Source organism: Micromys minutus, assembly GCF_963924665.1.
Source record: "Micromys minutus genome assembly, chromosome: 1".
Lineage (NCBI taxonomy): Eukaryota > Metazoa > Chordata > Mammalia > Rodentia > Muridae > Micromys > Micromys minutus.
The window spans coordinates 116,915,386-116,943,127 of NC_137969.1; the positions used below are offsets into that span (position 1 = coordinate 116,915,386).

General features: G+C 38.7%; 1 protein-coding gene across 3 annotated transcripts in view; it reads right to left on the reverse strand.

Annotated features, from left to right (window-relative positions):
- The window catches only part of FARS2 (phenylalanyl-tRNA synthetase 2, mitochondrial), a 362,538-nt gene that overhangs the window by 306,492 nt on the left and 28,304 nt on the right, over positions 1 to 27,742 (reverse strand). The window lies entirely within an intron of this gene.

Below are 27,742 nucleotides of genomic sequence, written 5' to 3' on the forward strand. Positions count from 1 at the left end.
AAGGCTGATAGAAGACAGAAGTCTGACCTAGGAAGAGAAAAAAACCAAAACCAACAAAGAGAAAGAAGAGTGCATATAACTTAGTAAGACAGTAGAATTTCAGTTCATAGCTACCTCATCAGTCATGTGGGACAGGTCAGTGACCTCTCAGGTAAACTGGTAAATATCCAGGAATAGATGCCAAAACTCTGCCTGTTAGTAGAAAGACTGTGATCTACTAACATTGTTTATTCCTTATTTGAACAAAAGCAGTTTTTACCTCCCTCAGGACCATGGTAACAAAGAAGATCCAAGTCAAAAATTCAGAAATAATTGAAGTTCTAAAACTTAAGTCACTCAAATCTTTGAATTTAGAACTTCCATTTTGAGATACTTCAAAATATACAACTTGGTTGCTTTCTTCAGACTCATGCATTCTACCTACAGCCCATAATTCTAATGGTTCAGCCTCTGGCTCCCTAAAACATAGCAGAGGGCGTTCTTCAGGTTGACTTCTCCAAATAATCACATTCCCCAGGAAATGGATAGCCTGCAGCATGAACTGACCCTTATGAAAACTGTTTGGAGCCTTGACTTTAATTTAATTCTCTAACCAGTTTTTGTTGTTTGAGGTCTGGTTTGGTGTTTGCACTGTCAGTATAATCTCCTTACTTCAAAATATATGTAGACTATAGAGAGCAGCAAGCATATAAACATATGTATTAAGTATTGACTTTAATCCAAAGGACAAAGAATGTCAGCTGAAAGAAAGACAAACAATAGGAAGCTGGCAATTTTACAGAAATATCCATGTGGTTTAATCCTTAAGCCCTTCTCTTAGACTCCTTATCATAAAGCAAAAAGATGAAAGGATATGCATCTCATAGAGAAAGAATTAATCCAGACCTTGTTCTTAAGATACTTAATTCACTGCCCAATGTGTAGAACTGAACTGAAGCAAAACTGACTCAGAGACTTCAAAAAGCCAGTAACACAGAAAACAGCCATGCTAGTCACTGAGACTGAGAACTCAGAATAAAGAGAAATTTTGTTTGTAAAGATGATTTTCTTATATGCCAGTAAAATGCGAAGGGACTACACATGAGCAAATTATGACTGAGCTAGCTATGTTGCAATTTCCACAGAACAGTAAGAGATGTTGTTCAAAAGTAAGGTAAGGGATTAGATATAGAAATGTAGACCTTGGGGCTAGCAAAATGTCTCAGTGGATAAAGACACCGATGCCAAGCTGAAAGGAATTCCATCCCTAAGACCCAGAAGATGGAAAGAGAGAAACACCTCTCAAATATTGCCCACTGATTTCTAAGTATGTATCACAGTACAAACATGACACCACAAGGCATAAACATGTAAACATACTCAAATAAATAAATGTAAACAGGAGGTTTTTGGGGTGCTGGAGAAAGAGCTCAGCAGCTAAGAATATTTGCTGCTCTTCCAAAGAACAAGAGTTCAATTCTCACCACCTATGCCAGGCAGCTCCAGGGACTCTGATACCCTATTCTGGCCTCCAAAGGCACATATATTCACACAGACACACAGACATACATACAAATGAAAAATAAATAAATCCTCAAGTTTTAAAATGTAAAACTTGGACACTGCTGATGAAAAAGTTAAGTGTAAAAACCTAGAAAATTCTGTGCACAAAACAATCAAAACTGGTTCTTGGAGAAATGTTCGTGCTGCATTCCAGTCACTTAAGAGGCTAAGGCAGGAGCGTCTCAAGTTAATTAAAAGCCTCTGGGGATACAAAGCAAGACTGTAATAAACCACAAAAGCCCTGATTCCTAAGACCATACCTAAATACATAACTTAGCTTCTACAACAGCATACGGACTGAAGTCTTCAGATTAATAGGAAAAATTTTTTCAATGTAAAAGGACTTCCAAAAGTCATTGCGTCCAAAGCTCAGACTCTATATATTAGGACATGCAAGCAAGTCCTAATATATAGTGAGATAATCTGACTGTGGTGGTTTGAATAAGAATGGCCTCTATAGGTTCATATATTTGAAAGCTTAGTCACAAGGAGTGAGACTGTATGAAAGGATTAGAAAGGTTAGGAGGCATGGCCTGGCTAGAGAAGTGTGTCTCTAAGAGTGGGCTTTGAGGTTTCAAAAAGACCACACCAGGAAGTGTTTCTCTTCTTCACAGCCAGCCCAATGGATGCAGAATAGCTTTTAGCTATTGCTCCAGGACCTGCCCGCCACCATGTTCGCTGCCTTGATGATAATAAATAAACCTTAAAAAACTAAACAAGTCCCAATTAATTGCTTCCTTTATAAGTGTTGCTTTGGACATGGGGTCTCTTCATAGCAACAGAACAGCAACTAAGACAATGACTGACCCTGGAGAGCTGATTCCCATGTAAAATGCCATTGTATTATTCCATGCTGTTAGAGCCCCCTTCCTCTGACTACAATGCCCACTGGAAGAATAATCTTAGTCTTGTCATCCTCATTCAAGAGGGTTCAATTAAGCCATGGTTAGAATTAAGTAATAAGTTAATAGATGACCCTACAGTACCTGAACCACAGAAAATCCTCAACAAATGGCAGCTACAACTGCTAATAGTTAGTTTACTTGCCCAAGTACACTGGACATCAACTTAGTGAATCACCTGATCCAACAAAGACTAAGACAGCAAGGTCAACAGGGTATCAAGCCTCCACAAAAGAATGCTAACTGCTTCCTCCACTCTGTGCTGAGAGGACTTTTCAACTTGAGGCTTATATCAGGGACATAAGTACTCAGGAGGAATTTCCATTTTTAGAAAAGTGAGCAGGGGAATTATGATGAGTTTAAGGCAAGGCTTTGCAGGGCTACAGAGACACACTGTCACAAAAGCACAGGAGGCAGAAGAATATAAAACTTCCCTTTTATAGCCATAAATTTCACATTAATAATATTAGAAACTTTCTTTATCCCCTCAAATCCTAGCATACTGACTTAAAGTATAAAATATTAATTAATGAAAAGTTTACCAGAGTCTTATTATACAGATTTTACTTACTTTTAGTTTTGTTTGTGCACACACGTGAGCATGAATGCAGGCACCAAGGGTAGCAAGAAGAGAGTGTCAGATCCCCAAACATGGAGTTATACTTGTGAACTACCCAATGTGTGCAGGAACTGAACTTGGGCTCTCAGTATGGAAAGTACACACCCTTAACAGCTGAGCCTTCCTCCAGCCCTAATGTTAACTTTATAATGGTTACAACAGTCCTCTCTCTGCCTCCCCATTCTTGTGGAAAATCTAAGCACTTACTGAACAATGGTTTCTCTGAAATACAACTGTCTTACTGAAAAGGGTCAATCCAGAGTACCCATAACTCACACATGGTCAGCATCAGGCAAAAGCCATCAGGCATGCACTAACCACAGATGCAGTACAGAGTGTACAGAGTGAAAATATAAAACGGGACTGCTTTAAACTACATAGATCTTACTCTACTAGTTTCCATTTTTACTCAAAAAAAGATCCACATCAAGAGATTACATTTTGCATCCTGCTGACAAGGATGAATAACAAAAAATCTCTATGCAGGCAGTTTCCTCTATTACCTGTGAGAGAGTTATTGGCACAAGCTTTATAGAAAGCAATTCAGCACTATCGTGAAACTTAATAATGTTCACATGCCATGCAACAGCAATGGAAACTATCATAAGAAAAACCGAAATAAAAGCAAGAGTTAAATGTGCAGTCATTTAATGATACTTATATTTTAAAAAATTAAAAAAATGAATATCCCAAAACAAAAAAATGATTAAGTAAATTATAGAATAACCACACAATATAACATTATACAGTCATTAAATATAATTTTGGAAAGAAATCTAGAGATGCAACAATATACCAATGATAATTAGGACATATAATTGTATGTAAAAAAATCTTACCTATACAAATACACGTTTACCTATAACAATGCACGTTAGACATAAAGCCACAGAAAGAACTATGTGAAAAATTTAATAGCAGTGATCATGGGCCCTTTATTCTATTTTATACTTCTATTAAAATTTTCTAAATACATTTCTATTATACCTTAAAGTTTAATTTGAAAAAATAGAACTTTTTTTTTTAAATGTTCTTTGAAACTGCCCAGTTGTATGCTAGACATGGTACGGCCTGTGTTTAACAGGTGTTGGCGCAAGTGCAGCCTTGGCTAGATTACTGTACATGATACCCACTTCCTACCTTTATTTCTTAAGAACAAAAGCAGGATGCTTACCAGGAAAACTTTGTGACTGCCTAGTTTTCTCTGTTCAACTATAAATCATCTGTCATAAAGATGATGGCAGTTGCTCAGTGCCCCTTCCTGAGAAGTACACTTTAGAAAACTGGTCCAATTGCAAACACAAAATCTTTAATATATACGAAACCTCAATTGTTATATGGCACCTTAGTACAGAAGAAAACAGGTCCTACTTCTAAAGAAAAGATTCATGAAAACTTGGGTAAAACTAAGGCAAGTCCCACTTGCCAAGAAGTTCTTTACACAGGGCTGCTGGGGATGGTGGGAAAGAGGGCCCCAGCCAGAATCCAGCAGCAGCCTTGGGTAGAGCATCAGTAATGGCACAAACCTCAGCACTATGAAGGATGATGATGCTAGGAACCTATAGAAAGCATAGCATTTCATTTTGCATGTGAACCTGTGCAGACAATTCTTCAGGAGGTTCAGGATCCCTTGCTCACTAGACTATCTTATAAATGTGTTTTATTGTTGAGAAATCAAATACTAAAACAACACTTTTCACAGTAAGCAGAAAAGCTGGCTAACTGAAGAGCTGCCTATGATCTCCATTCTCTTCCCTGGCCCAGCTCAGCTCAATCCTACAGAGCACCACTGAAATAATACACAAATATGTCTTCCTAAAGAAGCCCAAATAAACCATACACTCCTTTCAGTAAGATGGGATTTCTGTAGCATTCTTTGTCATCTTTACTTAGGTGGCATACCCAGGACCAACAGAGAAGGCTTTGTCGCAGAAAACATTCACAGACTTCTAAAGTATATAACACTTCTTATAAACCTACAGTCAACTCCTGGATAGTCCTAACTCACCTCCCCCACTGACAGTGCATCCTGTACTCTAAGTTGTCATGAATAACAGACCTCTCACTGGACACTTTCAATTCTTCAGCACATAGCCCTATGAATACAGCCAACATCGTTTCCTACTGCTCCGCACCCTTTCTTGTTTGCACAGGTATCAGTAATCAGTCACTACACATCCTCCACTGTTCCCCCCTCTCATGCAGCCTGCTGGACTGAAGACATCTCACAGCCGGTTCTAACGACTCTATTCTCTGTGCAGCTGGTCACAGATCTTCCCCTTCTCACTGCTTCGTATTTGCCAACTCCTTCTACGTTTTAGGAGTGCAATTAAAGCCAATGTCAGACAGACAGAAACAAAAAATTGCTATGGCCCCTCCTGCACTAAAACTCATAAGTCAAATCAATTCAAATTTTGTACCTAAGTACAAAAGTTTTGGAATCTGTTTAAAGGGGAAACAATTTTTTTATCAGATGTGAGAATTTTGAATAAGAGGCCTTAGCCTCAGGTGTCCTTGATCCTGAATCCACTATTTACTGTCAGCCAGGCCCCAGTGAGCACATTCTCTCAGCTTTTGGTCTTTTTATTTCCCCCTAACAATGGAAAAGCATGAGGCCTTCTGGGTCCACATCACTTTTCTAGTAGGAAACCTGTCACAGTCCCAACACTAAGACTACACTATGGCCCAGTCCCAATCTGCTTTTCGTGTTTCTTCTTGGAATCTACACTACAACATGGCATGCCCTATTTTACCACTCAACACCTATGTACCAAAGAATTATTCCAGAAGTTTATCCTTCCATTGTTAATTTTCTATTAATTCTGATGTTTTAGTATGTTAATAGTGGTATTACAATTTTAATTGTAATAACAAAACAAATAGATCCTAAAGTAGTTTCATCTCATCTTACCTGAGCTAGCTAGTTCTTTGGCACTTGACACAACCTACAGTTACTTAAGAAGAAAGAAACTCACCTGAGAAAATGGCCCCATTACAGTGGTCTGTGGGAAGGCCTCTGGGCCAGGCTCTTGATCAATGATTGAGGAAAACCTAGCCTACGATGGGTACTACCATCCCTGCATAGCTTGTCTGAGGTCCTAAAAGGAAGCAGACTGAGCAACTCAAAATGAGCAAACCAATAAATATTATTCCTGGATGGCTTCTGAATCAGCTCGTGCCCTCCCTCCCTCAGTGACAGAGGATGAGATGTATGATAAAATAAACCTTTTTCTACCCAAGAGGCTTTCTTTGGTCACAGTGTCTATCATAGCACTAGAGACACTAACATATAGATTATTAATGATTTTAATCAAAGAAAACTGTAACTCAATATGACTGCAGAAATAAAACAAACTGATAGGATGTGCTAGATAGGAGCAGTTCTAGAATTCATGCTATTTTGAAAGAATATAACAAAATCAGGCAGAAAAAAAAATGTCTAGTTTTCCTGAACCAAAGAACTTGAAGAAGTCAAAAACACAGCTGAAATTTGGTCAACTATAAAAAACACCAAAAATTTAAAATGGGGGATGGGGCAATAACTCAGGGGTTAAAGATATTCTGTTCTTTCTGAGGAGCCAGGTTTGATCTCCAGCACTACATGGTTGCTCACAACCTTCTCTAACTCCAGTTCCAGGTTATTCATGGCTCTCTTCTATTGCATCTGAGGGCACTGCATTCACACGGGACATAGATAAACATGCCTGCAAAGCACCCATACATAAAATAATCAACTTATAAATTTTAAAATTAAAGATTAAAATTCACAAGCTGAGGGCCTTAGTTACTCTGGCCAGAACTTCTTTCTAAGAAGAGGTAAAGACCAGTCACCATAAAGACAAAGCCACACAGTATCTAGATCTCCATCTTGGAGAATACCTTACAGGGTACAGAAGAAGCAGCTTTGTGCAATATATCTAGATCACCAAAGGGTCAGCTTTGATGTGCACCAGAACAAAATTTACACATTTTGAAACTAACTGAGCACCAAGAAAAAAAAAAAGTCTCTGTTATATGCTTCATTGAAATCAATAAAAAAAAGTATGAATATTTATACTGAAAAAAGTCACACTTTTGCATCAAATGATCCACTCAGTAATTACCTGTGAACAGGGATTTTGCTCCACTGAGAAGTAAGCACTTTAGAGCAGAAATCGTTAATTTAATTATTTCTATGAAGTGGTAACGCACACAAAGTACCTGCACCAGAGAAGTAATGATCAGCCCCCACGTCACAAAGCTCGCACAGCTGTTTCCATAAGCAGGATCATTCCCATGCAACAGACAATATAACTTGAAAACATCCACTTGCAACAACACCTACGCTTAGCAGGATGTATCACTACATATGAAGTATGGACAATACCACTCACCCCCTCCGTGTATCGTCTATTTACACAAGTGTAGTGAGAATTCTGAAATTGTGGGTTCTTTTAAAAACACAGAAATATTATAAGAATACGTTTTCATTTAATCCCAGTTGTGGAGATAGAGGCCTCTTAGCAGCAGCTGGCTATATTTTGCTTCATGCTCTAGCAGAGGCATGATTTGCCAGCTACATATAGTTTCTGCAATTGTGTGACATTTGGAATTCTAGGAACTTTTCAGAGGATATAAAATGCTAGAGCCCCAAGAGTTGTGGTTGGTGGTCATTCAGTGGGGTTGATTACAGTTTGCTAGTAGTTGGTCTCAAAAAAGAAATGAAAAAAAATTAGATTCTGGAGTATCTATCTATCTATCTATCTATCTATCTATCTATCTATCTATCTACCTATCTACCTATCTACCTATCTCTGCTCTCTCTGTCTCTCGCCCTCCCTCTCTCCCCCTTCTTCCCTCCTTCCTGCCTCCCTCCCTCTCCCTCTTCCTCTCTCTCTCTCTCCTCCTATCCTTCTTTCTCTTCTATCTAATGATATGAGCCGAAGCCAGGGGGATGAAGGATGGAGAAAGGAGAACACACAAAGTAGCAAAGACTGGCTACAGACAGGTATACTTTTCAAAGAATCTGGTGCATCTGAGTCCTAGAAATGGTTTCACCTCTGATTAATAGTGACCTTGCTTCCATACTGGGTACGTTAACATTCTTGACTAGCATCAAGTGACTGAACTCTTCTGGAATGGTTCTTCACCATGTGTTTTCCAGGCTGACTCCAAACCGTACGTGAGACAATGGAGAAGCTCTCAAGCCAGGCAACTACAAGTCCCACACATGAGTCTCTAGCTGGTGAACACCAGCTGACCCTTGCCAGACAGCAGTGCTCAGGGCTTCATATATAAGTGTAAATAATTTTTAGCTTAAATGGTGATTTATTTACCTATCACTATCCTCAAGGCATATTTAAGGCATGGTTTATAACCATCAGAAAGTACCTGATACTGGGCATTTCTGCCTGAGGCACATGGATTCCACTGTTTGGCTAAGGCACTTTACAATATTAATGAGAATGCCATTGTCAAAACAATTATGCATGAACCTGACAGCTACGAAAAGCAAATAGCCACGTGAAAGATGGGCTCAGGGCATAAGGATCAGAAGCCTGAGAAATCTCTTGGTACTTCTGTCTTTTGTAATAGTGGCCTTTTGTGTAGATAACGTCTTATTACAATATTAAGTTTGAGGAAAAGCAGTGTAAGAGCAAGTATTAACACAACTGTTATCTGTGTGTATAATCCCCTCTTCCCATTAGAAAGGATCTTTTCATTGGTGTAATTCAGTTGAGAAGTGACTACTGAATCAACCTCTCATAATAAACGCAATGGATGCAATAATGAGAATTCTGAAAATGTCTGTCAAGCTGGGAATATCTTTATTTATTCAAAAATAAAAAAGCACCCATGAGAAAAGTACCATGTGATGGAAACAAAAACACAGGACAATTCCATTTTGAAAGGTTTTCTCTTTTTCCTTCCCACTCAACACAAGTTCCAGGAGGAATCAGTCTGGATGTCTTAAGCCAAAAGGTTAAAATATGCAATTAAATGAACGCACGAGGGACTGACTGCAGACCAGAGATCCTACAAATGAATTTGAATGCTGGTTAGTAAGTGACATAAGCTATCACTGTATTTGGAATTGATGTGACTCCCAATCACTCTCTCACTATTTTTAACTTCTCAAAGTGTCATGTAAATTTAAGTTCATGTTATCAGTATTTATTAGTGTCAATGTTTCCCTAAATATGCCACAGAATAAGCTTGCAGTGCACAAGATACATAAACACACACACACACACACACACACACACACACACATCAATATATAGAAAGTGCAAAACAAAATAAACCACATCGCATGTTCTTCAATGACTCAAGCAACCCAAGTGAAATAGCAAACTGCCAGATAATTTCAACAAACATCAATTTTTTTGTTGTTCTTATCTTTAAAAAATTAATATTATTCTGTATAGTCCACATTTGGGGAGAAATGGTACAGTTAATTATCACTGCATATAAAATCCTGGATTCTGGGTCTGGCAGAATAGAGAATAAGTTACAGCACATAGACCCAGCTAGTACCAAGGCTCAGGATTAGGAAGCAAACACTAGCATCCTCTAGTGTACCTCTTAACGTGGAACAGCAGCAGCATCCTCAAAGCCTCCATGATTCACTTGTTATTCCATAAACTGGAAAACACCACAATTCTATACATAAGCTAACTGACCCAAGTCCCATCTACTCACAAACCAGTGCTGCAGTGAAGGGTCCTGATTGGTCCATGCAGCAGCCCATCCTGCAATGCCCACTGCCTGACCTCAGAAACAACACCAGCCTACCATGTTTTATTCAATGTGTTCTCTGTACAATTTCTTTACAAATTGAAGCAATCTTCCCATTAATTTGATTCGAACTGCCACTAATGCTTTACCTATGTTCAAAATTGCTCTAACTAGCATGATGTCGCTCCTGTAATGCTGGTGCTCAAAGACCGAGGTCAGAAAATGTGAGTTCTAGGCCAGCGTGAGTTGCATTGCAAGAACCTGTCAATGATAATAATAACGTGTACCGATGAGAAGGAGAAGGAGGAGGAGGAGCCATCACCTCACCTTGCACATCTGGAAACTGAGCAGTCTCCTCTTGCATCTTCTACACAGATGCTGCATGGCTCAAAAGACACTTTACCAGTTAAGATGCTAGCCTGTCTCTCACATCTTAAGCTGCCTGAGGACAGGAAAATACTTTGTCATTAAATGCAGTATTTTTCTAAATCAAAAGGAGTAACTGTTATGAACATCTAAAGCAATAGATTGCCAAATTACTGTTTAGTGAAGAACCCGGAGCACCCACTCACGTCACAAGAACATTTGCACGGCCCTATCTACCATCCACAGCAGATCTCAACAGACAGTAATGAGAAGGCTAGCTGCAAGCATAGAATTACACTTTTAAACTGTAATAATCCAAAGAGCTCCATAAGCCAGAAGGCAGTCGAAGACAGCAGAAGAGTGGAACCCGTCCTGTCAGCCTCCCCCATCCAAGTACAGTGTCACCTCTACCTAAAATGACCTAACACTGCTCTACGACCTCACCAGTTGTGCATAGACAACTAATATTGGTTTAAATTACAAATATAGACAAGCTATTCACTCATGCTGATGTTATCCCACAAAGCCACCATGATTACAGACTAATTAAGGAACAATGCTCATTAGAAAAATTACAGGGTTGATTTCCTGAAAGCTTCTAGTCATATTACCACAGAATCAACACAAATCTTGTTGTGTATGTTTCTGTGTAGATGTAATTTACATGACTAAAATATTACATTAACACTGACTTCATGGCCAGCACCTGAAGCTTCTAAGACCTGTAATTTCTCAGTTGTAGCTCACAAAGTTCCTACCAGTTCTAAAAGAAAATTCACCAAAATGATTGAGGGTCATTTTAAGAAGTAAAAACAAAAATCGTGAGTATGCAAAACATGATGCCAAACAGGCCAAAAGAAGGACCCTTGAGCCAGAGTGAGGTCTGACACCTGGCAGGGGACCCCTGCCTGGCCCAGCCTTGGCAGAAGTGTGCATGTCAGCCTGCCTTCACTCCCACCATGCCCGCAAGGGCGTCAGGGAGAGCCTCAAGTCCTGATTTTCCATAAAAATAAATTCCGAAAATTGAGAAAATTCAGAAGCCTAGCAGGATGCAGACTAAGCGTGTACCAACACAATGTCACAGGAGATGCCTCCCAGGAAGGAAAGCAAGCAGCTAGGCAAAGGAGGGAGAAACGTGGATTTAACTTTTATCCTTTGCGTTTTCAAGGGTGGAAAGGTCTGCTCACAAGAATGAAGTTTAAGATATGGATAAGAACGCAGTAGTACGTACATTTTTAAAATGTACAAAAATAAAATTTAGCTTTGGGTTTAAATAGTAAAAAGTAAGAAAGAGGAAAATGAAGCAAAAAATTAAAAGAACCTCAATTCTTCCTAAACTGAGGCAACCTAAACAGACTCTTGAGTGAGGAGATGACACATAAAATAACTTAAGAAACTACTTTCTAGGAGCCACATCAGAAAAATAGCTTTACACATATCTATGCTCCTCCAGGAAATCTAAATGTAATATTTTGTACAACACTTAAAAATGATTGTCTGTAACAACAATTTTCCCTGTGTGCTCCAAAGACCAGAAGCAACAACAATACTGGTGGGTAAGCAAACATTACTTTAAAAATCCTTGGCAGATTCTGATGTCGCTTAAAAGCTTAGGTATCATAAAAACAGAAATAAATCAAAACACTGTACTATTAGAAAATATAAGCTTTTCCTATGGACAATGATTGATCGTTAAAGGCCTATAGCTATTCTGTGCAAACACATGAGAGTAACAGACCAGACAAACCATCCTATTTTCCTTAGGTAACATAAAACAGACAGTTCACTTTTTGTGATAAAAAAAAAAAAAAAATAGAATGAAACATTCCACTGGAATGTACTGGTAATGAGTAGCAGACTGAAAAGTATCCACAGTTTATTCATAAAAATCAGTCTGTATAATATGCATTATAGCACACCACAGGTGCACAACATAGGCCTGGAAGCCACTTTACAAGAAGTAAGGGGTCTGCCGCTCACTCCCATGACAATCTCTTGAGATGTCTCAGGAGCCACATCTTGCTATAAATACCACAGTAGCCAAGTTGACTATTTGCAGGTGGGATCAGAGAGCTGAAACCTTTGCCAGAAGCTGAGATCCACTCTAAACCCAGTTTTTCCTGTGAGACTCCAGTCTACAAGAGACAATTCCTTCCACATCATCAGGTTCTCAGAAAAGACCGTCAGTTTAGATAATTAGGGGGCTTTCCAAATGCTCTCCTCTTCAAAGTTAGCTGTTCAGCACAAAACAAAATCTGAATAGCATTAAGACTGTATATTGTGCAGAGTGACCAACAACTTCCTGACTGTGTATGGAGACAGGCTGTAGACACACCCCGGGGTCTTTAGGAGAATCAGCAGCATTGCCACCTCTTTCCTCTACATGAAGCAAATTCAGGAGCAAAGTCAAATAAATAGACAAAGTCACTGCAGTCAGAAAAGCACCAATGCGACCAGAATTATCCATGACAACTACAGTCAGCTGGACATCCTATTTGCTGTCCTCTCTAAGAGAGTGAAAATATTCTTAGCCTGGATTGACAAAAATCATGAGGAAACTTAGACACCTTAACATCAACTTCCTTGTCTGATTATCTAGAAATACAAAACCTGCTGTGAGGTTTTTTTAATTATTATTATTGCTGCCTATTTTATATCTGTTTGTGAGTTTTTGTGGTCATGTGGCACTTCACAACATTGATGATAATTTTATTACCTTGATGAGTTTGGATTACACAGGTATAAACACTGCCAGAAAGTGATAGATGATACACCTACTACCTGTAAATGTCACTGTATATAAATGTACATGAGCGAGTCACAGTCATACACAAAGGAGCTCCAGTTAGCGTGCAGTGAGAAGGAAGTTAGCAACTCTGAACATCCCATAATGAAAAGAGAGACGGCTCTATGGACAGAGTGGAGGGGATGGCAAAGTAAACGTGGGTTAACTGAGAATGCAGAAATGCACCATGCAACTCCTTCAGCTCATTCTGCACCTGTGGAAACCTTCAATAAGATGTCGGCAGAATAAACAGTAGGTGCCCACTCCGTTGGACCAAAAGTACCATGCACATGGATTTCAAATCCTAGAACAGTGTGACAGTGGCTCAGGCAGTGAAAAGTGGTAAGAAAATGTGAATGAGACCCTGATGAAAACACAGGAATATTTATTTGAGGAACTAACATTTTCTTAAAATAATGATAATAATTATAGGCTCCCATGGTGAAAATAATATGAATGCATAAATAGGAAAATGACAGAGTAATGAAAGACAACAGCCTTTTACAGGAACATGTGAATAACACACAAAGAGCTAGAAGAAAGATTTTATTATGTAGCCCAGGCTAGCCTTAAACTCTGAGAAATGTTCCTTAGTTATAGCCATAAAGCCCCAAATGTAGTCAATGCTTCATATCACTGGCTGTATGTGGTTGACTTCTGAAATGGGAAAGGTGGATCCAGAATGGCTGCTCTTCAAAAAATCAGAATGAGGGTGCCCAGGAGTGTTGACGCCCACTGTTTCACAGCACCAAGCCATGGAGCCTTACAAGTACCCCAGGGTGTCTTTTAATGAGATTTCTCCAGTTGTTTCAGTGACAAAGCATTTGGAGGGGGAAAAAAAGAGGAAAAAGGGGAAGGGTCTGTATTTCCTATGACAAAATACTTCACAACCAGACAGTACATTTTCCTTTTTAATTGCCTATGAACGATTACAGGCTTTTTTTTTTTCTGACTTTGAAGTTTATTTGAATTATTCAGATTCTTTACTGTAACCTAATATGAGCTATGGAGATAATTAATATAATGTGAAAACTGCAGGACAAAGAAAAGAAAAGAAACATTCTTACAGTTCAAGCCTCTTTCCTATACCAATGCACAGCAGATAGCTGTCTGCTGCGCTCCAGCACACAATTCAAACACTGAGCTGAAAGGCTTCCTCTCTAAAAGAAAATTGGCCTCATTGTATATGTCAGTGTCAGACAACTGGTAGAGAGGGTCACCTCAAGGAGCCCTAGCTTAGTTATCTTTATCTGTGATCAAGACACTTCTCCTAGTTTAATTTACTTGAGAGATGAGGTAACATCCAGCCAAATACACTGCAGTGAACTCTATGTAAGTCCAGTTGTGTTTCTATAACAAAATACCTGAGGCTTAACAGGTTATTTGATTCATAGTCCTAGAGACTTCATAGGTCAGAATCTGATGACAGTCTTTTCACTGGGAAAATTCTGCAGTAACACATGAAACATATGAAACACATGAAACAGGAGGCAGGAGTACATGTCTCCTTGAACACACTTCTTGTAAAGCCATTGGGATTCAGTAATTAGATTCCACCCTGAGGAGCTTGTCTACTTCCAATCTCGTTACAAAGACCTCAACTCTAAACACCATAGAATAAAGTACCACCTTCCTACTAATTTACAGTGGACACTCAAACTGCATCTAAACCCAAGGTCCATCAGCAAGCCTCACAGTCCATGCAATCCTAGCACTCCTGCCTGTCATAAGATTGTTGACCTCAATAGCACAACAAAGAATGAACATCACAAAAGGAAGCTATTTTCTTACCATCTCCTTCAGCACAAGATAGGAGAGAACTGATAAGTACTAAGTAACTATATATAATGTATAATTCATATATATATTATATTATATGTCATATCATACATATAATAACAATAAATAAATAATATCATTATCTGTGGCATTGACTGAGTCAATAATCATGCAATTCATATATGTATATATGTGAATGTGTACACACACACACACACACACATATCAACTAATTTAGTCATTATCCTAATTCAACACCACTACTATTTTATAGAAGCTGGACAAAGTAACTCACACTTGTAATCACAACACTCAGAAAACTGAAGAAGAGACTTCTGTGAGTTCAAGACTAGCTTGAGTTCTTTACAACAGGACCCTCTCTGCACGGAGGGGAGGATGAGATGCAGAAGTTACATAGCAAGGCTGGTCTGCCAAGAATCCAAAGTCCAGATCCAACAATGAAACTCAAGCATACTATTTTAGTCCAGGATAAATTTCTGTTACCCAGGCCAAGACTTCTCACCCTCCATTCTGTGCTCCTGGTTGATGAGCAGAGCTTCTGATGTGGAGTAATGTGCCCTTTAATAAGGCAGTGATTTTTGGTATTAACCTTAATCCCTAGATCACATTCTCAACAGCCTTTCCTGCAGCAGAATAGAGAACTGCAATATATTCAAGTTAAGAGTTGGAGCCCGGATGTAAAAATATGCAGCCTGCAGCAACCATGCATGTGAAGTGGAATACAAAATGTATCCCAGGACCAAACGCTGCTGTAGAGGTGGAGGTACCAATTGACTGAGTTCCCACACACAATTGCAGCAGTGTTTCCAATTCATACTTCAGACTTATATAAATGCAGGCCTGCAGCCTGCCTATTTTGAAGTTTCACATCAAACACAGTGACTTCTGTGACATTGGGTGAGCTAAAATAGATGCATCCATTAGGATGACCACATAACTTGAAACAAGCAGAGCATGGAAATATACAGAAATAAACACAGCACTCTTCCCATCTGAGCAGGAATAATTACATCACTGAAATGAACAAGAAGCAGATCCAAGTGTTTTAAGTATCTGAACTTATGTTTTTATTCCCTAAAGAAACTAGAGGAGAAATTTCACTATTAGAATTTTTAACGTATAAAACTCTATAGTTATTATTACCTTATCACAAAGACATGAGTATTTGCAAGATAGGATGATCTTTCTCTCACAGATCATCCTTTCTCTCACAAATAGGTCTGTGTGACACTATCTTAAGAGGGCTTGCCTTTCCAACCTGTCGCACTGGAACCACCTACCTCCCTAGACATCCACAGGTCCATGATGCCATACAGTTTGAAAGATCCTTTATATAGCTCTACTTTTTCATCTCCTTTCAATTTCCCTACACAGCCCATTTTAGCCTATAATTTTTACTCTACTGCAAGTTTCGCTCAATTTTTTTTCCAGCTAGGAAAAATGGTAACATTAATAGTTCCAGCATCTCATCTCTATGGGGCTGGGGGTTGGGGGGGGTAAATACAGTCAGCTTGTTCAGATGACATTGAAAAGAACTACGCTCAGTTTTAGTACAAGGCTGTGAATAGCTAAGATAGTTACCAAATGAGCAGTCTGCCAAAAAGCTATCACAATTTTCAACATAACGCATTGAGCACAAGTATATTCAACTTCATTAAAACATCTTCTGGACATAAAACTCCCACTATACTGATAGTAGATAACTTCAATATCCTATTCTCACCAATAAACAAGTCATCTGGAAAAATCTACAAAGACAAACACTGAAGTTACACACATTATACAACAGATGAACCTAACAGGCCTCTACAGAACATTCCATCCAACAGTGAAGAATGCCCATTCTTATCAATAGCTGACTGTCTCCAAAATTGACTATATTTTAGGACACAAAGCAGTAATCAACGAATATTAAAAAAACTGAAATAATATCTTGAATGCTACCTGAACGCAGTAATAAAGCTGGGTATCAACAACAAAATGAACAGAAAATGTACATACTGCTAAATGATAACTGGCTCCAGGAAGGCATTTGTAAAAAGGATTTGTAAAAAGTCCTAGAATTCAATGAAAATGAAAACAAAACACATCAGATATTTATGATACAGGATGGAGGGTTAATAGGACTAAGTGCCTACATAAAAATATTTGGGAGATCTAAAATTAATAAATTAAAGACATAACTGAATGGCTTGGAAAACAGTAAATGTGAAGAGAGAACCAAATATTAACACACTTTAGCCAAAATAACTAAGACACACAGACAGAGAGACTGAAGGACAAAATTAATAACAGATGAAAAGAAGACATCACAATAGACACTGAAGAGATTCAGAAAGTCTTAAGGATATACTCTCAAATTTTATAATCCACTGAACTTAAAAATCTAAAAGAAGATTAATTCTAGATGCAGGTGACCTAATAAAGTTACACCTAGATGAAGTAAGTACTTTACACAGCCAATAGAAGTAGTAATTTCTTTTCTTTCTTTTTTTTGGGGGGGTGGTTTGGTTTGGTTTGGTTTTTGTTTGTTTGTTTGTTTGTTTGGTTGGTTGGTTGGTTGGTTGGTTGGTTGGTTGGTTGGTTGGTTAGTTGGTTGGTTGGTTTTCAATACAGGGTTGATGTATAGCCCTTGTAACACTGGCTGTCTTGGAACTCAAACTGAAGACTAAGCTGGCGAGATTCACCTGCCTCTTCCTCCCTCATGCAGGGACTAAAGGTCCACCTAATGCACCACCACTAAGGCTAAAAGTAATTTTAAAAATCCCTACAGCCAAATGGCTTCAGTAAACAATTGTACCATACCTTCAAAGAATTAACACCCATATTCTTCCAATTGTTCAATAAAATAGCTGGTACCAAGAGGGAATTTTCATCCCTGTTGGCTAGCTTTAATGCTGTTGGAAGGTGTTATGTGTACTGCCTAGAAAGAAGAGAATCAACAGTTATACCCATAGGTGAACTCAGTGAGCTTCAATAACATCCAGCCCTGGAGAACACACCAAGTGGTGCAACAGTACCACAAATGTTACAGGAGTAACCAACCACTTTCTTCTTAGATGAAAGGCTCACTCCATGATACCGAATTCATATTTTGTACTATTAAATCAGCTAAAAATCCTACAGAAGAACCTATACTGTTATTCCCCTAATCAGGCATAGTAGTAAACTTCTCCCTAAGTTCTTATCTTTATACCAAAAAAAAAAAAAAGTTCATCTCTCAACCCTCATCCAAGAAGTGGTTTTTTTGTTTGTTTGTTTGTTTTGTTGTTTTATGGTGGACAGTAATTAATACAGAACCACAACTGATCAAGATGCAGAATAAGAGATGGTAAAAATGAGACAACCACTCCATTCTAAATGAGAGAACCATGTCACAATCTGAGCAAGGACTGTTACAGCCATTGAAGTGAACAAGGACCGCTTCCAAGTGTTTTGAGGATTTGGACTAATAGATAAGTTTTTATCCCCTAAAAAAGCTAAGGGAGTAATTTCATTGTTAGAATTTTTAGCATAAAAAGCTTATGGTAATTACCTAATCACAGAGAAATTAGCAGTGCCACCATGTCACATCTCCATCCCCTCATAAAGGAGCAAAGAGAAGACTGTGAGAGTGAGAGGTAGAGGAAGGCATGGCGGGCACTGCACACATGAACTCAGTGTCTGTGACTGCATCTACAAGATCAGCAGTCAAGATGACAGCAGGGTTAAGAGCCTGACTCACAGTCTCAGCTCCAGCTAAGGAGCTAGCAATTGCAACGAATGGATGCTGGGATGGGAAAAGCAGTTTTCCCATTGAAGCGACCCATGTGGCTATTTGAAAGAGAGAGGGGGAGAAGAAGAGGGAGAGGGAAAGGGGAAGCTGTGCAGAACATGTTTATCACTATAGAAAACTTCTAATGCAGACTGTAACATATTTTGTGTATAAAATCATAACATTTGCGAATAATGATACCTGGCTTCTTCTGTTCCTACAAGCATCCCCTGTATCTTATTTCTCTAGCCATGAATTCATGCAATATGTAAACAGGAGTATAGGTCAACCACACATTAGTAGACAGTCCTACACACAGAAATGTATGGACAGTACAAATGGAAATTGAGGAACGATTAAACCAATATTTTTAAAGAAGATATCAAGTGTGTAGAGGGAACCAGAAGTTAGCAAAAGCGGTGAAGGCTAAATATGATCAAAATAAATTGCACAAAATTCTCAAAAGAAAATTTTTGAGATGGTAAGACAGAAAGGTGGTACACAGCATATGAGAGGGATTAGGAAAGGAAGATAAAGGGGGTTTGATTGACAGGTTTGGTATATAAACCTGTAATAACACTTGGAAGAGGAAGATCAGGAGTTCAAGGCCATGGTTGGCTGCCTAATGAGTTGGAAGTCATGCAGTCTACATAAGACCCTACTGCAAACAAAAAATAGCAAAAAAGATCAGAAGACAAATTTTGCCATCTGAAACAGAAGAATAAGATGCAGAAGAAGATTTTCTTAGGTTTAGAATGCAAGGCACTGCAGCATTGTAAATTGTACAGCCAGACTTCATGCAGGCAACACTAACAAACACTGAAAGTTCCCTCTCAAACTACCTTTATAGGCTAAACAAGGCCACTCATGCCTTACCTAGTTCATGAAGAAACACATCCTGCCACATAATCCCAATGAAGTGCACCCATCAAGGAGTTCACATTGCCAAGCAATGTTAACTTGTACAATGACTTCAATGGGACACATTTACGGTATGGTTAAAAACTACTAGAACTATAAAAATGTGATGATACAAAACAAGAACACAACTGGAGACAAGAGTGTGATTGTTGGCACCAATAATCAATGAACAAAGGATCTAAGCTGATCAACCTAGTGCAGTAAGGAAGTTAAAAGGAAAGGGTAACATATTCCCAGCATCAACAAAGACTAAGCCAACCAAACTACAAGCACCAAGTGAATAGGAAGGAATCTTAGAAAACAGTACCAGAATACCCAGCCAAAACCAGCACTGTAACATTCCAATAACTGAGGCGAGCACTATTAACTCTTCTATCAGAAGGGTGCAGCTAGAGTCCTACAAGGAAAACTAAGGGAGTACAATGCCTAAAACTACTGCATACCTATTCTACCATTTGTAATAGACATACCAGTGAAACCTTACTTAAAGCTACACTGACAATTTATTTCAGTGATTAGAGGCAAGATTCCTGCTGATAGAAGCAGAATTTGAGCTATAAAAGAACTAGTTTGCAAAACTGTCAAAGATACAATTTAACAGATTTTAATGTTGTTAAAATCCCATTTGTAGTGCATAAGTCTAGAACATAAAAATTTACATTTATAACTAGAAATGTTATACTGTTTGAGTTCTCGAGAAACAAATCAAGTGTCTAGCTCCTCTATATCAAATTTATATCATCTTTACCAGGGCTGAGTTATGAGTAGAAAAAGCCAGCAGATGCTAGCAAAAGAAAGACCAGACGCCAGTATTCATTTAAAGCATGGTCTATGTCTTCTTCTGTCTGTTGAGTCCTGTATTGTGAAAGATTATGTGGTCAATTTTGGAGACGGTACCATGAAGTACTGAGAAGGAGGTATATTCTTTGGTTTTAGGATGGAATGTCCTATAGGTATATATTAAATCCATTTGGCTCATAACTTCTGTTAGTTTCACTGTGTCTCTGTTTAATTTGTTCCCATGGTCTCTCCATTGATAAGAGTAGGGTGTTGAAGTCTTTCACTATTATTGTGTGAGATGCAATGTGTGTTTTGAGCTTTAGTAAAGTTTCTTTTATGAATGTGGGTGGCCTTGTATTTGGGGCACAGATGTTCAAAATTAGGAGTTCATCCTTGTAGATTTTTCCTATGATGAGAATGAAGTATCCTTCCTTCTTTTTAGATAACTTTTGGTTGAAAGTCAATTTTATTTGATATTAGAATTGCTAATCCTTTTCTGAGGTGGTGTCTCTCTTTGTCACTAAGGTGCCTTTCTTGTATGCAGCAAAATACTAGGTCCTGTTTATATATCCAGTCTGTTAGTGTATATCTTTTTATTGGGGAATTGAGTCCATTGATGTTAAAAGATATAAAAGAAAAGTGCTTCCTGTTATATTGTTGTTAGGAGTAGAATAATGTTTTTGTGGCTATCTTCTTTTGGGGTTGGTGAAAGATTACTTTCTTGCTTTTTCTAGGGTATAGTGTACCTCTTTGTGTTCGAGTTTTCCATCTATTATCTTTTGTAGGGCTGGATTTGTGGAAAACTATTGTGCAAATTTGGTATTGTCATGGAATATCTTGGTTTCTCCATCTATGTTAATTTAGAGTTTTCAGGGTATAGTAAACTAGGCTGGCATTTGCATTCTATTAGGGTCTGTATGACATCTACCCAGGTTTTTCTGGCATTTAGGGTCTCTGGTGAGAAGTTTGGTGTAATTCTGATAGATCTGCCTGTATATGTTACTTGACATTTTTCCCTTAGTGCTTTTAATATTCTTTCTTTCTTTTGTGCATTTGGTGTTCTGATTATTATGTGACAGGAGGAGAATTTCTTTTCTGGGCAGTTTATTTGGAGTTCTGTAGGCTTATTGTATGTTCATGGTCACCTCTTTCTTTAGATTAGGTAAATTTTCTTCTATAATTTTGTTTTAAAAGGTATTTACAGGCCCTTTAGATTGGGAATCTTCACCCTCTTCCATACCTATTATCATTAGGCTTGGTCTTCTCATTGTGTCCTGGATTTCCTGGATGTTTTGGGTTAGGAGCTTTTTGGCATTTTGCATTTTCTTTGATTGTTGTGTCAATGTTTTCCATGGAATCTTCTGCACCTGAGATTCTCTCTTCTGTCCCCTGTATTCTGTTGGTGCATCTATAAATCATATTCTGCATCTATGATTCCTGATCTCTTTCCTAGGTTTTCTATCTCCAGACTTGTCTCTCTTTGTGATTTCTTTAGTATTTTTATTTCCATTTTTACATCCTGGACAGTTTTGTTCAGTTCCTCTACCTGATTGGTTATGTAATCCTGTAATTCTTTAAGGGATTTTTGTGTTTTCTCTTTAAGGACTGCCACCTGTTTACCTATGTTCTTTTGTATTTCTTTATGGGAATTATTTAGGTCCTTCATAAAGTTCTCTAATCATCATGATATGTGATTTTTAAATTCAAATCTGGCTTTTCCTGTGTGTTTGGGGTATCACGGACTTTCAGTAGTGGGAGAACTGGGTTCTCGTGATGCCAAGTAGCCTTGGTTTCTGTTGCTTAGGTTCTTGTGCTTGTCTCTCACTATGTGGTTATCTTTGGTGTGGTTAGCCACTACTTTCTGACTGGAGTCTATCCCTGCTCTGTGCCTGTAAGCCTGTCTGACTGTGAGCCTGTATGCCTGTGACATTAGGTGTGTCAGCACTCCTGGAAGACCACCTCTCTCCTGGTAGTGTTTGGATCTGGAGAGATATGTCAAAAGGTTAACGCCAAGGCACAAATGGAGACCTTGTGGATCCTGTACCCAGTTGCTCCAGGGTTCTTGAGCCCTGTTGTCTCCTGGCAGGTCCCTCTTTGGCCAGCTATTGGAGAAAAAATGTCCATCTCACCTGTGGACTTAGGAATGACAGCACTCCTGGGAGACCAGCTGACCAGCTCTCTCTGCGTGGGATTTGAGTCTGCAGAGTGTTGTCACAGGGTTAACTCCAGGGCACAGATGGAGACCAGAAAGCAAACTAAGAATATTTGTCCAAATTAAGCACTCAATAATTTCTATCTGAAAGACATCTGTGTATTTAATTAAAATAATTATAGATGTCAACACTGGTCAAAAATAACACCGGTACATAAGTACAAGAAACAAAGAATAAAAACATCTATTAATAGCATTATAGATACAGCTCATCCATGCATAATGCTTCAAACATTGGAAGATGGCATATTTGTATAATGTTATTAACTATGGTTCTTCTTCTCCTGGCATTGAACTTGTTTTTTATTGCCAGGTGTCAGGAGACTTATGTATCTTAGTCAGACCTAAGCTGTCTAATAAATCACAAAAGATCAGAGGGAGACACAGTGAAGCAGACAAAGCCTATACAATAGACTAATCACTGAAAGCAATAGAAATTCCTTAAGTTTGGACATGTATTGAAAATAGAAATTCAGGACTATAGCTCTGCAGGGTATGAGTACATATGTCTAGGAAACCTACTCTCTCAAGGCCAAATATCAGGTTGATGATGGACTGACAAACTACATTCACTTCTAGTAGCTTCACATAATTCATCAGATCATCAGAGAAATCACCAAAGGCAGAATCATATCCTTGTCATGTGTGTGTGTGTGTGTGTGTGTGTGTGTACATATATGTATGTATGTATATAAATATATTTCTTGCTTTATCAGATAGAGCTAACATATACATACAACAGCAGCATTGACCAAATAACCAGAAGAAAACAGGATTCACCTGTCAAGACTACTAACACTGGCTAGATGCATTCCTTTTCATTTCGTAGCAATAAAATTTATCTGATTAGTTTCCTTTGTATTAAGTTGTATTTATTTTACACTTAAAAGCAATTAGAAAATATTAAGAACCAAAACAACCATGTACAGAACTATTAAACATCTCCTACTTTAGTCTGTATTCATTAAGATTACTAACAAACGGTGACAATGAAAGTCACACTTTCTGATTCTAGGTTTGTTTCGGGTAAAATCTTGTCATCAGTCATTATTGCCACTGTGACCACAGCCACTTTTTGAGCATCACTGGGTACTAGGACTGCAGAGTTCTTTACATGTCTTGTCTCATCTTTCAGGGTTACTCCCACAGACATGTGAATTTTAATAATTCATTTGTGCTTATAATAATTCATCTTGTCAGGTATAAAGGCAAATGCCTTTAATCCTAGCACTTTCACTTAGGAGGCAAATTCAGGCAGATCTCTATGAATTCAAGACCAGCCTGTCTGCAAAGTGAGGCACAGGACAAGGCCACTAAATAAATTAATCTCACACTTGATAGGTAACTTAATGTATAGAAATAAAATTCAAATCAGTAAATTAGAAATGGAAAGTTTGCATTGTCCCATCCAACTCCTCCACATGTGCTTCTTATGTGCACATACCTGTGCACTTAGAGACATCGACATATGTGCACATAGGAACATCCATATGTCCTCAGACTTAATTTTTAAACAAATTCTTAACATACCACTTGGCATCACTGTAATGTTAAAATCTGTATTGATGGCTTCCTATGACCATACAGTAGTGAGGACATACCCAGCTCGTGATCCAAAAGGGACAAAAAGCTGACAATCACTTTTCTACTGAAGATGTGTAAGTCGTTTCACATATTTCATTAAAATAAATTACTATATGAAAGGCATATACATAAAAGTGTTTTTTAGGACAAATTAAAACGTTAGAGTTATAGGATGGCTTCCAAAAAGTCAAAAAGTTCATATATTTTAACTTTTCACAGAGAGAACCAAATGGGTAATGATAGAGCAGAGTTCACACAGGAGACACTAAAATGAAAACAGACGAGCAAAATAAGACGAAATTTGTCAATCAAAACTTACCAAAGTATAAGCTTGAAAATATCAATCTGAGACATATGACTGAAAACAATAAGCTATATTTATTTAGATGTAAGGTGTTTCTGTAATTAGTGGTTGACGTGGGAGAGCAAAACCCATTCTGGTCCTAGATTCAATAAGAAAGCAGGCTGAGCAGGCTATTAATTAACCCCTCCATGGGCTCTGCTCTAGCTCCTGCCTCCAGGTTCCAGCCCTCTCTGAGTTCTAACACAGAAGGATAAACCAAATAAAACTCTTCCTCCATGATTTCATGTTTGCTCATGCTGTTTCATCACAGCAACAGAAACCCTAACTAAACAGGGGAGTTTATTCTGATTCTCTATCTTTTAGCAGCTACTAAATGCCTGTGGGGCGGCTCCTCGTCATATCCACACTGAATATCAACTAATGTCGTACAGGTTTTTAAGCAAGCATATAGTTAAGATTTCATGGGTGTAACTCATGTCACATCTATAAGACACTATCTCATGAAATGTACTAGTTCTCTGGCTCTCACAATCTTTCTATCCCCACTTCACTTTGCTCCCTGATCCTTGGGTGTACAGGTTGTGTTAAAAATCTAACAACTGGAGATGGGTACACCCCCCAAGTCAGTTGATCTTCAGGATGGTTCTTCTTGGAAAGGATAATTCTGAACATGCCTCCAATGACTTCAGTATGCCTCAAAAGCCAACAGAGATGGCATGAACATGGTTCAGTCAGTAGAGTGCTCAACTACCATGTACTTAGCATCAAATTTGATGCCCAGCACCACATAAACTAGGCATGATGACACAGACCTGTAATGTCAGCACTAGAAAAGTTTAAGGCAAGAGAATCACAAGTTCAGGATCATCCTAGGCTACAAGAGAATTTCAAGGCCAGTCTGGGACATTCAACAAGCTGTTTCAGTAATTTTTTAAAAACAGGTTTAACAACCACCAGAGATGAAATAGAAAAAAACAAAAAAAAACAAAAAAAAACAAAAAAAAAAACCTCATCCATTCCTTTACTTCATTATAAACAAACAATAAGGAAGATATTTGGAGTTGTTACATTTCAAAAACAAGGATGACAAGGAAATCAATAGAAAACATGGAAGAGTATGTGTCCATTGTCTCAGAGGAGTCCTGAGAGCAGATGTCTAACAGCCTGGGACTCCTCACTCTCAAGCTAATCATCTTCCATGACTACAACACAAAAAATGAAAAAAACATACTCAAGGCCCTACTTTTTTAAATGGAGAAAAAAAAAAAAAGTCTTCTATCTTTAGATCACCCTTACCTAAAATTCATTGAGAAACAAACTGCTCTTAAAGAATGTATGTCCTAGGATGTCATTTTCAAATACAGCCCACCATGAATTTAAGGATGCAAAAGTGATTAGATACAAGACAAACCAATCCAATATTAAAATTTAGATAATTTTTCATGTCCATAAAAAGGAGGAAATTCAGAAGAGAGATATGCAGGCATAGTCTTGCTGAATTTGGTAACTGAGCTATCACACCAGCTTAGGGAAATATACCTAAGAGGCAGCCACTGCCAGCTGCATCTTTGAACAGTCTAAGCTGATTTACTAAGACTGGGATTTTACAAATCAACTCAATAATTAATGTCTGTGATGGCTAATGGTAGGTACCCATCATATTAATACAGGGTTGGGCTGAAAACTGTTGCTAACAGCACAAACTACTCGGATTAATTAGATATAATCTGAAGTGATCACAAGATGATAGATAAATTAATGTGAACTGTATATAAACAGCTTGTAAATGATGCCAGGGCAGGAGCCTGATATGGATGCCTCCTCAGAGGCTCTGCCAGAGACATACTGATACAGATGAAGATGCCTGTAGCTAACCATCAGACTGAACACGGGAACCCCAATGGAGGAGTTAGAGAAAGAACTGAAGAAACTGGAAGGGTTTGAAAGCCCATGGGAAGAACAACAGTATCAACCAACCAAACCCTCCAGAGTTCCCAGGGATTAAAACACCAACCAATGAGTACACATTGACAGAGCCATGGTTCCAGTTGTATATGTAGCAAAGGGTGGCCTTGTCTGGCATCAATGAGAGGTGAGGCCTTTGGTCCAGCGAAGGCTCATTTTCCCACTGTAGGGGAATGACAAGGTGCTGAAGTGGGAGTGGGTGGCTGGGAGTGGGAGTATCTTCATAGAAGCAAGGAGAAGAGGAGGGAGGGGAGGGGAGAGGGGATAACATTAGAAATGTAAATACAGAAAACATCCAATTAAAAAATGATTTTAAAAAAATGTTGCCAGGGGAAGAGGGATGATCCACAATACAGCCATATGAACCTCCACGTGCCTATTAAGTGTGACTGAAGGAGGTACCAGGAAACACCAGAGCCAATCTTGCTGCTCTGTGAACATCTTTTGGAATGCCATGTGGACAACTGGTCCAAGCTCAAAACTCTAAAGAGGGGAGTGTCAATCCTGCTCTTCTAGGAACAAGAGCTTCAAGAAAAATGGTAGGCAGTGAGGAGGAGGAACTCCAGGCACAACCAGCCCATGCTTGCTAGAAAGTCACAGTGGGACAACGACCTGCAGAGGAGTACCATAGCAGCCACCTGGGTTAGGCTGCACCTGCGGAGTTACATAATGGCCATTAAAAGCTGGTTTCCAGTACCCAGCTCCAGAGAGTTACACATCAGAGAACAGGAATCAGACCACAAATTCCACAGATGATCCAGGCTAATGAATGGGACTGAACTGGACAATATGGACCAGCAGTCTTCCCTTCAATGGGCTATGATGACCTGTATAATAGAGTAAGGTAGAAAGCAGAACTGTCAGAGATAAATGTATATCCAAAGTTGTCATCATGCACTGCCCAAAAACTCTGCACAAAGACTGAGAGGCAGTAACACAGGAAAAAGCACTTTCCAGTTCTTTACAAGCACGGCCTTGTAAGGCCTCTTTCCACCTCTGCCAGGATGATGATGAAAGGGACATGCCTTCACACTCACTCATAAGAATATTAAAAATGTTTCACACTTGGATTAAGTCTTAGTACTATTTATTGATTCTAAGATAGTGATTATTTGCTTAGTAATTTGCCCATCTAATCTACTATAAATACTGCAAATGAGGGCCATTTGTCTTTTATTCATCATTCTAGTATTTAACAAGTGTTCACTAAAAATTGTTATGAAATACATGGTATCTTCATAAGCAACTGGATCATTCTGTTAGTGGCTAGTGTGATAACACACACTGATACCTGCTGAGGACCGTATAGCCTGAGCTGCCGGACTGTGCCCGGCTCCTGTCTGCAGTGACTGGGTGATGTGACAGATTAATTTGACATGGAGGCTGTACTCTGTTGAACAAGATCCTATTCAGGTGAGCACCCACCCAGGTAGGATGTGTGGGTGTCCTGCCAGGCCCACTTGCTGCTGATGGCAGACTGTAGGGTGCTAC